A 10,694-nucleotide genomic window follows, 5' to 3' on the forward strand; every position below is an offset into this window, starting at 1 on the left:
ATATTCATTGTAACATTTTTTTCTCTGTGAGCTACCATAAGAGCTTGTGTATATTTCTCTGTGCTATACAGTATAATCTTGTTTATCTATTCTACAATTTTGAAATCCCAGTCTATCCCTTCCCACCCTCCGCCTCCTTGGCAACCACAAGTTTGTATTCTATGTCTATGAGTCTATTTCTGTTTTGTATTTGTGCTTTGTTTGTATGTTTAGATTCCACATATGAGCAATCTCATATGGTATTTTTGTTTCTCTTTCTGGCTTACTTCACTTAGAATGACATTCTCCAGGAGTATCCATGTTGCTGCAAGTGGCACTATGTTGTCGGTTTTTATGGCTGAATAGTATTACATTGTATAAATATACTACCACTTCTTTATCCAGTCATCTGTTGATGGACATTTAGGCTGTTTCCATGTCTTGGCTATTGTAAATAGTGCTGCTATGAACATTGGGGTGCAGGTGTCATTTTGAAGTAAGGTTCCTTCTGGATATATGCCCAGGAGCAGGATTCCTGGGTCATATGGTAAGTCTATTCCTAGTGTTTTGAGGAATCTCCATACTGTTTTCCATAGTGGCTGCACCAAACTGCATTCCCACCAGCAGTGTGGGAGGGTTCCCTTTTCTCCACAGCCTCTCCAACATTTGTCATTTGTGGATTTTTGAATGATGGCCATTCTGACTGGTGTGACTCTTTCTGAGACTTGATCCTTGTCTTCTTCAGAAGTTTTATGAATTTAGACTTACCTTTGTTTTTCTTTTTACCTTGTATCATGTGTTGGTTTTGGTTTTCTTTTCCTATATGGTAAGCTCTCCTGTTTTAATTCCCCATACAGGATGTCAGTATTATGAGAAGAAACTAATGTAGCCCAGTAAGATCAAGTTCTCCACTATAGGGATGGCATTTGGCAACCCTATTTATTAACCTGGCATGCTATGCAAAAGTTGTTTATGCTACTTTTTGACTCTTGTCTTCACAGGCAGTGAAGGTAGAAAAAGCCAACGTCTTAGTCGACTGTTCTGATGGGTGGGACCGCATAACACAGGTCTGCTCTGTGGCCAGCATCCTCTTAGATCCATTTTATAGGACATTAAAAGGACTCATGGTAAGAGAGCAAGTGACTGGATTTTATTTCATACAAGTAGCAGATTGTGAATGAATAAAAAATAACTCTCAACCAATTTGTTTTCTATAAGAAGGAGCTCCAAATCTACAAAAGTAGCTGTTTTTCAATTTAGCTTCTTTCTGCTAAACTAGGAATTTATAGCCTATATATTTTTCTGTTGTACATTGAACATAGTTTCTTACCTGTCAAAAGATAAGTTGTATATAATAGGCTGCTCTAAGGGGCAGGAAAGACTCAAAAAAGTTTGTGAAGTTGGATGGATGAATGAAAAATAGACTGATAGGCTCCTCATGTCCAATATTTCAGTTGTTTGGATGCCAGACTCATAAATATTTTCTGGTGCTAAATCCAAGGCTTCTTTATCTTTCTAAGAAACAGAATTCACAGGAGTTTATCCCCTTTTGGGGGAAATACTTTATTTTTTAAAATTATTGAAAATGATTTTATACCAAAATTTGTTCTTGGTTCAAACCCAAATACTACCTTTGGATTCCCGTTTTTCCATAGATTGATTTTAACATCATATTCATAAGTATTGAATTAGTTATGACTAAAATAGCTTATCACACATCATGTAAAAGCCAAAAGAAATATGACACTGGTTACAAATCCAGAATAAATGCTCTTGAGAGCTTTGAAATTTGAAGGAACATTGTATAGGCCTTTAGATGAAATCCAAGTTACTTAGTTATCATTTGGTAAATTAAGTTTATGATCAATTCAACCCAAATTTGTACAAAGTCCATTTCAGCAAAGTGTTTTGATATTTTTACAGTTATGGCTAATTAATTTTATGATTTTCCTAATACAGTTTTCTTATTGTATAAAAATAAAGATCCTGATGGAGAAATAATGGATATCCATGGGCCACAAATTCTCCCAAAGGTAAAAATAGCCTTATTTTAAAGGTAGAGGCTAATGAGAGTTCATTAGGATGAGGTTTATCAAACCCCAATATGTTCTTGTGCAGGAAGGAATAGTAAGACTAGAATATTATATCTGCCTTCAAAGTGTGCAGGTGATTATATCAAATTGTTAAATATTTCAGAGAACAGGCATCATTAGCCACAGAGGAAAAAATGCTTAACTGTGTTTGAAGAAGTCAGGATAGGCTTCCAGTAATAGGTAGTATTTAAAGATAAATTTTAGGGAATGAATAGGAGTTTGCTAGACAGAGCAGTGGGATAAGGAGGGTATTTAGGCAGCAGGAATATCTAAGACAGTGCATCTTTTAACCTTTTATAAGAAGAAAGGCAGGTGCAGATATCTGTTCTTCCATAAGAGGTGGATGCAAGGACTTAGATTTATGTAGTGATCTAATGTCTGCTGTAAGACAAACAGCTTCACTGTGATTTTACCTATGTTATGAGAACAATAACAAATACTTACCAAGTAACTAACAATATGCTGTATATTATATCAGACACTGAGCTGGTACCAAAGGCACATTTTTACTTGATGACCTTGATCTTTTTTAGTGACACTGTAGAAATCAGTGTGAAATGGGTTAGGGTTTGATAAGATAGCTTAAAATTTTCAAGAGCTGTAGAGGTTAATGGGAAAAGTGGGTTAAGGATATACTTAAAGATTATTTGGGAGCAATGAAGTCCCACATGAGTATGAAGACAGTGGTGGCAATTTGCATAGGTTTATAATTTTCTCAAGTAGCATTCATCAGTCAGGATGTGGGAGCAGAGAACATAGCTTTTTAGGCTCATCTATGGTTGGATTTTGAAGGAAAATAATGACAAGAAAGACCAGAAAGTTGAAGAAGATGGGGAAAGAATAGTTGATGGGGCAGACCATATAATAGAAGATGGATAAGGAAGAAAGGGAAGTTAGTAGGAATCTGGCAAGTTGAGACATCCAGACATGAAGGCTGGAGGAAGTAAGATGAATAGCCTTTGGAAATATAATATATGGTGATTAGAGTAGGATATTGAGATTAAGGTTTCAGTGTAGAGTAAGAACCTCTAGGTAACATCAAGAACCAGCCATGGATGCAGGAGACTAATGTGGAGTAGAGCTAAAGATCAGTGAAGATAATTGGATTTGAGTTAGTTAAGGAATATGCTAAGCCAGTGTAGGACATTTGTGTCAACGCCAAAGATAAGTACTTATAACAGGAGTCAGATTCTTCAGAAAATGTGGAGAAGTGACTCAAAGATTGTAGAAGGCAAAACTGAGGAAGGGGAACAACAGCATGACTCATAATGGAAGTGTTTTTAAGACAGTGAAAGGAGTAGTAAAACGTAGCAGGAGCAAGGAGAAAGTTGATCCCACCTCTACCCTGTTTTAGGATTATGACACATGGAAAGTGGGATGACGAGCATTCTTTGTTTGATTTGGACCCCAAGAAGAAGTTGTGTCCTTGGTGAGGCAGATATCAGTAAATCAAAAGGTAGACTATTCAGTGTAGAAGCTAAGGATGCCATATTTGTTTCCAGTGGAATAGAATTTCTGGTGGATGGCAGAGCTGGTAAAGAGGGCATCACGGGAGAGATAACATTAAACAGTCTGGGATGCAGTTTGTTCATTCACTTAATAAATAAATATTAAATATCCATTTCATGCCAGGCATTGTCCCATAAACAATGTAGATATAGTCCTTGCTCACATAAAGCTAAATGTGGTTGTTTATATTTAAATTGATTAAAATTACAATGAAAAATTTAGTTCATTAGTCACACTAGATACATTTCAAATGCTTAGTAGTTAGTGACTACCATATTGGACAGCACAGATATGGAACATTTCCATTATTGCTGGAAGTTCTACTGTAAAGAGGGTGTAAAAGGAAATAGGATAGATGACCAGAGGGCTTATTATCTGGATAATAGTGAAGACTGCTGGTGGCTGAGAGGTCCACTCGGATTAATGAACTTTGAGATTCTGGTGGCATTTTGGTGTTAGGTGTTTCTTTGCCAATGCAAGCAGAGACAAAAGGTGACCTTGCTATAGCCTATTCCAAACAGTGTAATCCCTGATGTTAATCATTATCTTTCTTTACCTTCATTTGCATCTCTTAGGTGTGGCCACCTGGATGGGGACTCTAAAGAAGTATCCCCTATCTTCACACAGTTCCTAGAGTGTATCTGGCAATTAATGGAACAATTTCCTTGTGCCTTTGAGTTTAATGAAAATGTCCTGCTGGAGATTCATGACCATGTTTTCTTCTGCCAGTTTGGGAACTTCCTTGGAAACTGCCAGAAGGATCGGGAAGATCAGAGGTGAATTCAGTTTGTGCAAAAATATTGAATAGGGAGAGGGGATTCATGTAAAAGGAATTTACCAACCACCTTGAATTTGGGACAGCAGTTCAGGAGAGGGAGGAGATGCCAACGGTAAAAAATAACTTTTGAAGCATAAAGTTTTGAAGCAATGTTTGCATGGAGATTCCTCAAAACCTCAGATTCTTTTTCTGTAAAATAGGGATAATACCTACTTTTCAGGACAATCATGAGGAATCAATAAAACAGTAGATGTGCAAGACTCTGTAAAGAACAAGTTACTGTGTAGATGTGAGTAGTCATTATCTACAGTCCTTTATCACTTATGTCAAAGATCACAAAGTAGCAGTTCATAGGCCAGTTCTTGCTCAACAGGCATGTGTTGTTTAGTCTGTGGAGCATTTTTAAAAATGGAATTCGTTGTCAGCATTTAAATATTATGACATTTCACTTAAAAATTTAATTATTTCATGATTATTTTCCTAAATAGAAAAGCCATTGTGCCAAGATACTCTGCAAGATCAGGAGCTCTGGCCACATTGGAACTGCATTTTCTTATGGCAGTAATCAGCTACAGCTGAAAACAGCTGCTCCATTAAAATGAGGCAAACACTCTTGTTTGCCACAGTTCTCACCACTCTCTATAGTTTATCCTCAGTGCACTTCTAATGTTATCCTCCCAGCTCCTGTAGGCAGTTGAATTTGCACTAAACTTAAACTTCAACATTCTCACAATATATAAAACACAAATATTTTTTGAGGTTGACAAGATAAAGTTGCTGTCAACAGTATTCTTATTTTGGAGTCAGAGAAAAAGAATAGGTAAGTATCTCACAACCCACTCTTGTTTCACAACTGTTGGTTAAGTAGCAGTTAGCTCAAGGCCTCAGGCCCCTTTTTGATGTATCCTGGATAGCATCACATTTCTGATTCTGTTTTCTTGTCAGCACAGAGAACAATGATGAATCTTGCTACTTTAATATTTGTACTTACTAGATAGCTTATATGCACATTTCTCTTGTATTTTGGAACCAGACCTTTCTTACCCTCTTCCCAAATGCTTTGAGATACATTCAGTCTGTCTATGACCTGCTTTTCTAAGCATTAAAATCTAAGATATTTTTCCGTAGTCTTTGTTGTGCCCTCTTAAAATGAGGCTAATATGTCCTACACCCATTCCCCACACAAATCTGAATCTCCATGTATGAAAGTTGAAATTTTTAACATACATTAAAATAGTGATTATTTAAAACAAGCAGAAATATCATTCATTTATGAAAGGAAAATCATGCAATCTAGAATCAGAGACCTGGGTTCAGACTTTGGCTCTGTCACTCATTAGCTATGTGAATTTCTGAAAATTAGTTTTTCTCTCATTTTCTCAGTATTATTTTGGGGATAAAATATCTCACAGGGTTTTATTATGAAAATGTAATGAGTTATTTTAGGTAGTCTGGACAAGTGTTTAACACATAGTGAATACTCAACAAATATTAGCTATCTAACCTGTGAAAGTTTTTGTTTTTTTTCAACAAACAAATGAGAAAGGTGGATATACAAGGACTTTGGTCTCATTGAAATGGTCTGAGGGCTATAAAATTTACAAGGCTATAATTTTAGGTCCTACAACCCATACTGTTTCTCTTTGAATTTTCTTTGACACTGAATGTGCCAATGACTTTCCCACACATGGTTACACAGCACTCTCATTGAGGACAATTGATCCCAAGCTTTTTGGAGTATTAACTAAGAGGCTTTCTTGCTAGGTGATCAGGCTTCCCAAGGTCTCAACTAAAGTATAAGAAAAAAATCAGTCTTGCAATATAAATATCACAGTCTGTGCTGCTCACCTAGGATTACTCACAAATATTTGCTAATATAAATTGCCAATTGTCTTTCACTATCTTATACAATGTCTTCCTCTGAGAGGAGGAGAAGCTGGCTTGAAATAAAATAAAATATAGAAAAGCCAGACATTCACCCTCTAGGCTGTCTGTTAACTTACCAGATTTTTAAAAGCAATTCCAGACTTTTTAAAACTGGAAAGATCGTTAGTTCATAGAATAGACAGGCCCAGAAAGAGCCACGGGCATTCCTAAGATTACATAGCCACTCTAAGGCAGAGACTGGGTTTAGCATCTCCTGCTGTCAATGTAGAACTCTTTCTAACTTATTCATTTAAAACATGGATAAGTTAAAGCCCAGATAATTTGTTATGCTATCAATGCTCATTGGCCACTTACTTCCATTATCCTTCTACCATATTCTATCCCTCTCTTTTGAATTAGGTTACTTGTTAATAAAATTTGGCTGATTATCAAGTTTGACAGGACTATTGAGAATACTTGCTTGCTGCTTTTAATTTTTGGCTTGTTTTTCTTTTCTGACAGAGTCTCTGAGAAAAACCATTCGGTGTGGCCTTTCTTGGTTCAGAGGAAACCAGACTTCAGGAACCCTCTCTATAAAGTCTTCACTGTGTATGAGACGTTCAATCTTAGTACTGTGCCCTACAACATTCAGTAAGTTTCTAAGCTGTCCTGTCATTTTTTACAGCAGGTCACAGGACCTCAGCTGCTTTGCCTCTCCTTGTATTGCTGACATCATCTCCATAAGCCTGGCTATGAAGTATGATTCTCTCTCCCCAGACCACCCATTCCTTGCTGCCTCTGAAAACAAGACCACAGTCCCTTTGGTTTTCAGGGCTTTGCTGTTACTTGCTTAGGGAAATAAACAAGAAATAATAGTTGGTTTGTAGTAATACAACCAGTCAGGATGTAGGTTTTTTTCATTTCTTTTAGTCTTCCCTGTATCTTCCTCTTCATTCCCATCCTTTTCCTCAACAAAGAGAAGGAAACACAGAGAAATAGAATGTGCTGGTATTTTTTTGTTCTACTCCCCCTCTCAAATTTAAAGTACATGGTGCTGTGCTCAATGACCACAGCTTAATGAGTGCAAGACAGAGCTGAATTTGTTTATTATGTTGTATCAGCTCTAATAGCTTATTTTCTATATTCCTTATGATTTTGTATATGTAAGATCATGTCATTTCTGAATAGAGATAATTTTACTTATTCTTTTCCAATTTGGATGCATGCATGCATGCATTTATTTATTTATTTTTGTTTAGAACGTATAATGTTGAATCGAAGTAGTGAAAGCCAGCATCCTTGTACTGTTCCTGATCTTAGGGGGAAACCTTTCAGGCTTTCTCCATTGAATTTGTTATTGTTTTATTTTGTTTTACAAATGACCTTTATCATGTTTAAGACATTCCCTTCTGTTCCTAGTTTGTTGAGTGCTTTTATGATGAAAGAGTGTTAGATTATGTCAGAGTACTTTTTTTCTACATAGTGTTGAAATGCAGATGATTATGTTTTATTTTTTCCTTAATTTAATTAATGTAGTATATAACATTGATTGATTTTCAGGTGTTGAACCTCCGGTGCTTTCCTAGGGTAAATCTCACTTGGTCATTGTATATAATTTTCTTAATATGCTGCTGCATTCAGTTGGCTAATATAATGTTGAGGATTTTTGCATCTGATTCATAAAACATATTGATCTGTAGTTTTGTTTTCTTGTGATGTCTTGGTCTGGCTTTGGTATCAGGGTAATGGTGACCACATAGAATGAGTTAGGAAATCTTCTCTTCTATTTTTTTGGAAGAGTTTGAGAAGGATTGTTGTTAATTCTTCTTTAAGTGTTTAGTGCATTGAAGCTATGTGGTCCTGGTTTTTTTATTGTTGTTGGAAATTTTTGATTAGTGAATCAGTGTCTTTACTTGTAAAAAGTCTGTTCAAATTTTTTATTTCTTCCTGAGTCATTTTTGGAAGTTTGTATATTTCTAGAAATTTGTCTATGTCATGTATCTAATTTGTTGGCATGTAGTTGTTCATGATTTTCTCTCATGCTCTTTTTTGTTTCTGTAAGTTCAGTAGTAACATCACAATTTCACTTATGATTGTAGTAATTTGAGACTTTTCTCTTTTTTTTAATTTTTGAGGCAGAAATACATTCCTTTAGTATCAAAAGCAACCTGTAAATAAAGTGGATAATGTACATTAAATTATACATTTATATGACCTTTAGGGTGTTGGGGGGCATTTTTTCCAGCTTTATTGAGATATAATTGACATATAACATGGTGTAAGTTTAAAACATACAATGTGATGATGTGATACATGTATATATTGTGAAATGTTTACCACAGTAAGTTAACACATCCTTTGCCTCACACAGTTACCATTTTGTTGCTGCTGTTGTTATGGTGAGAACATTAAAACTCTACTCTCATAGCAAAAATATGGAATGATTCACAAATTTGCATGTTATCCTCTCACAGGGGCCATGCTAATCCCATATCATTCCAATTTTAGTATATGTGCAGCTGAAGTGAGCACTCTGTCAAGTTTTTAATCAGTTTAGCTTAAAGGTTTGTTGAATATGATTTTTACAAAAAAACAACTTTAGTTTGGTTGATTTTCTCTAATTTTTAATAATCTTTATTTCATTTGTCTCTGTTCTTATCATTATTTCTTCCTTTCTGCTAACTTTGAATTTAATTTGCTCTTCTTTTTTAGTTTTATAAGGTGTAAAGTCAAGTTATTTATTTGAAATGTTTCTTCTTTTTTAATGTATGCATTTACAGCTATAAATTTCCCTCTTAGCAGTACATTCTCTGTATCTCACAAGTTTTGTTATATTGTGTTTTTGTTTATATCCATTCTAAGGTACTTTTTAATTTGAGTTTCAGAAAAAAACAAAAAATAATTGGTTTTAAAAGCTTGGATGTGTAGGGGAGGGTATAGCTCAAGCGGTAGAGTGCATGCTTAGCAAGCACAAGGTCCTGGGTTCAATCCCTGGTGCCTCCTCTAAAAATAAATAAATAAATAAAATCTAATTACCTCCTCCTGCCAAAAAAAAAAATTAAAAAAAAGCTTGGATGATATATTCCTTTAATGCATTTAAAGACAATTTAAAAATGTATATAGAAACGGATTTGAAAGTTATAGTTAAAAATTAAAAGTAAGAAATGGTGAATTGGGGGGTTCAAGGTGCAGCTTCCCTCACCTCCCTCAGTGTCATCTTCACACAGGTGAGGTTCCCTGGACATCCCTTCTCCCATGCAGGCTACAGGAAGCAGTCAGTTAAATCATTTTATTCCTTAAAATCTATGGGATAGAGTCTAACCGGGGTGGCAGTGGGGGTGGGAGGTTGTGAATTGAAGGGAATATATGCATTCAATTAAGTAACACATGATGCCAGATTTGCCTCGTGTTTCTTCTTGAGCCTGACTTTCTTTTGGAAGGGTGGGGCATCTGCTTAGCTCTCTCTCCATAGGCAGAGCCTGATTTCTCAGCCCTCCTTGTCCCCTGCTTCTTTCAGGAAACAGCCCTGCCTTATTTCCCTGACCCATTTTATTAACAACTTAGCGATCAAACCAGTGCTGTGCTGAGCTGTATTGGAGTCTGATGCAAGGGGCCTGTATACATGCTCCCTGTCCACATTACTCTGTTTTCTGTATCTATCTGTTTGCTTTGTTTTCTGTTCATTTTTCTTTTTTTTTCCACATATGCATGAAATCATAACAGTATTTGTCTTCTCCACCTGACTTATTTAACTTAGCATAAAACCCTTAAGCTTCATCTATGTTATCGCTAATGGTAAGATTTCATCTTTTTATAGCTGAGTAGTATTCCATTCTGTATATTCTCCCTCTCTCTCTCCCTCTCTCTCTCTCTCTAGCTATGGTAAATTATGCTACAATAAACATAGGGGTGCATATGTCTTTCCATATTAGTATTTTTGCATTTTTAGATGAATAACCAGAAGTGGAATAGCTGGATAGTATGGTATTTCGGTTCTTAATTTTTTGAAGAATCATAAAGTTTTCCATAGTGGCTGCATCAATTTACATTCTAACCTGCAGTGCATAAGAATTCCTTTTTCTATACATTCTTTCCAATACTTGTTATTCCTTGCCTTTTTGACAATAGCCATTCTAATGAGTGTGAGGTGATATGTTGTTTTGATTTGTGTTTCCCTAATAATTAGTGATATTGAACATCTTTTTATGTACCTATACCTATTGGCCATCTGTATGTCTTCTTTGGAAAAAATGTTTATTCAGAACCTCTGCTCATTTTTTTAAATTAAGTTGTTTATTTTGTTCTTCTTGAGTTGTATGAGTTCTTTATATAATTTGGATATTAACCCCTTATCAGATATATTATTTGAAAATAACATCTCCCATTTGGTAGGTTGTCTTCTCATTTTGCTGATGATTTACTTTACTGTATAGAAGTGTTTTAGTTTGACATGCTCATATTTGCTAATT

At 35.5% G+C, this 10,694-nt stretch overlaps 1 non-coding gene across 1 annotated transcript; it reads right to left on the bottom strand.

The window, feature by feature from the left end:
* Positions 1-8,654: 8,654 nt before the first annotated feature.
* Positions 8,655-8,757, bottom strand: LOC116151060 (U6 spliceosomal RNA). Its single transcript, XR_004134852.1, has one exon. It is a non-coding gene; the product is annotated as a U6 spliceosomal RNA (small nuclear RNA).
* Positions 8,758-10,694: the final 1,937 nt, after the last annotated feature.

This window comes from Camelus dromedarius, chromosome X (genome assembly GCF_036321535.1).
Source record: "Camelus dromedarius isolate mCamDro1 chromosome X, mCamDro1.pat, whole genome shotgun sequence".
Lineage (NCBI taxonomy): Eukaryota > Metazoa > Chordata > Mammalia > Artiodactyla > Camelidae > Camelus > Camelus dromedarius.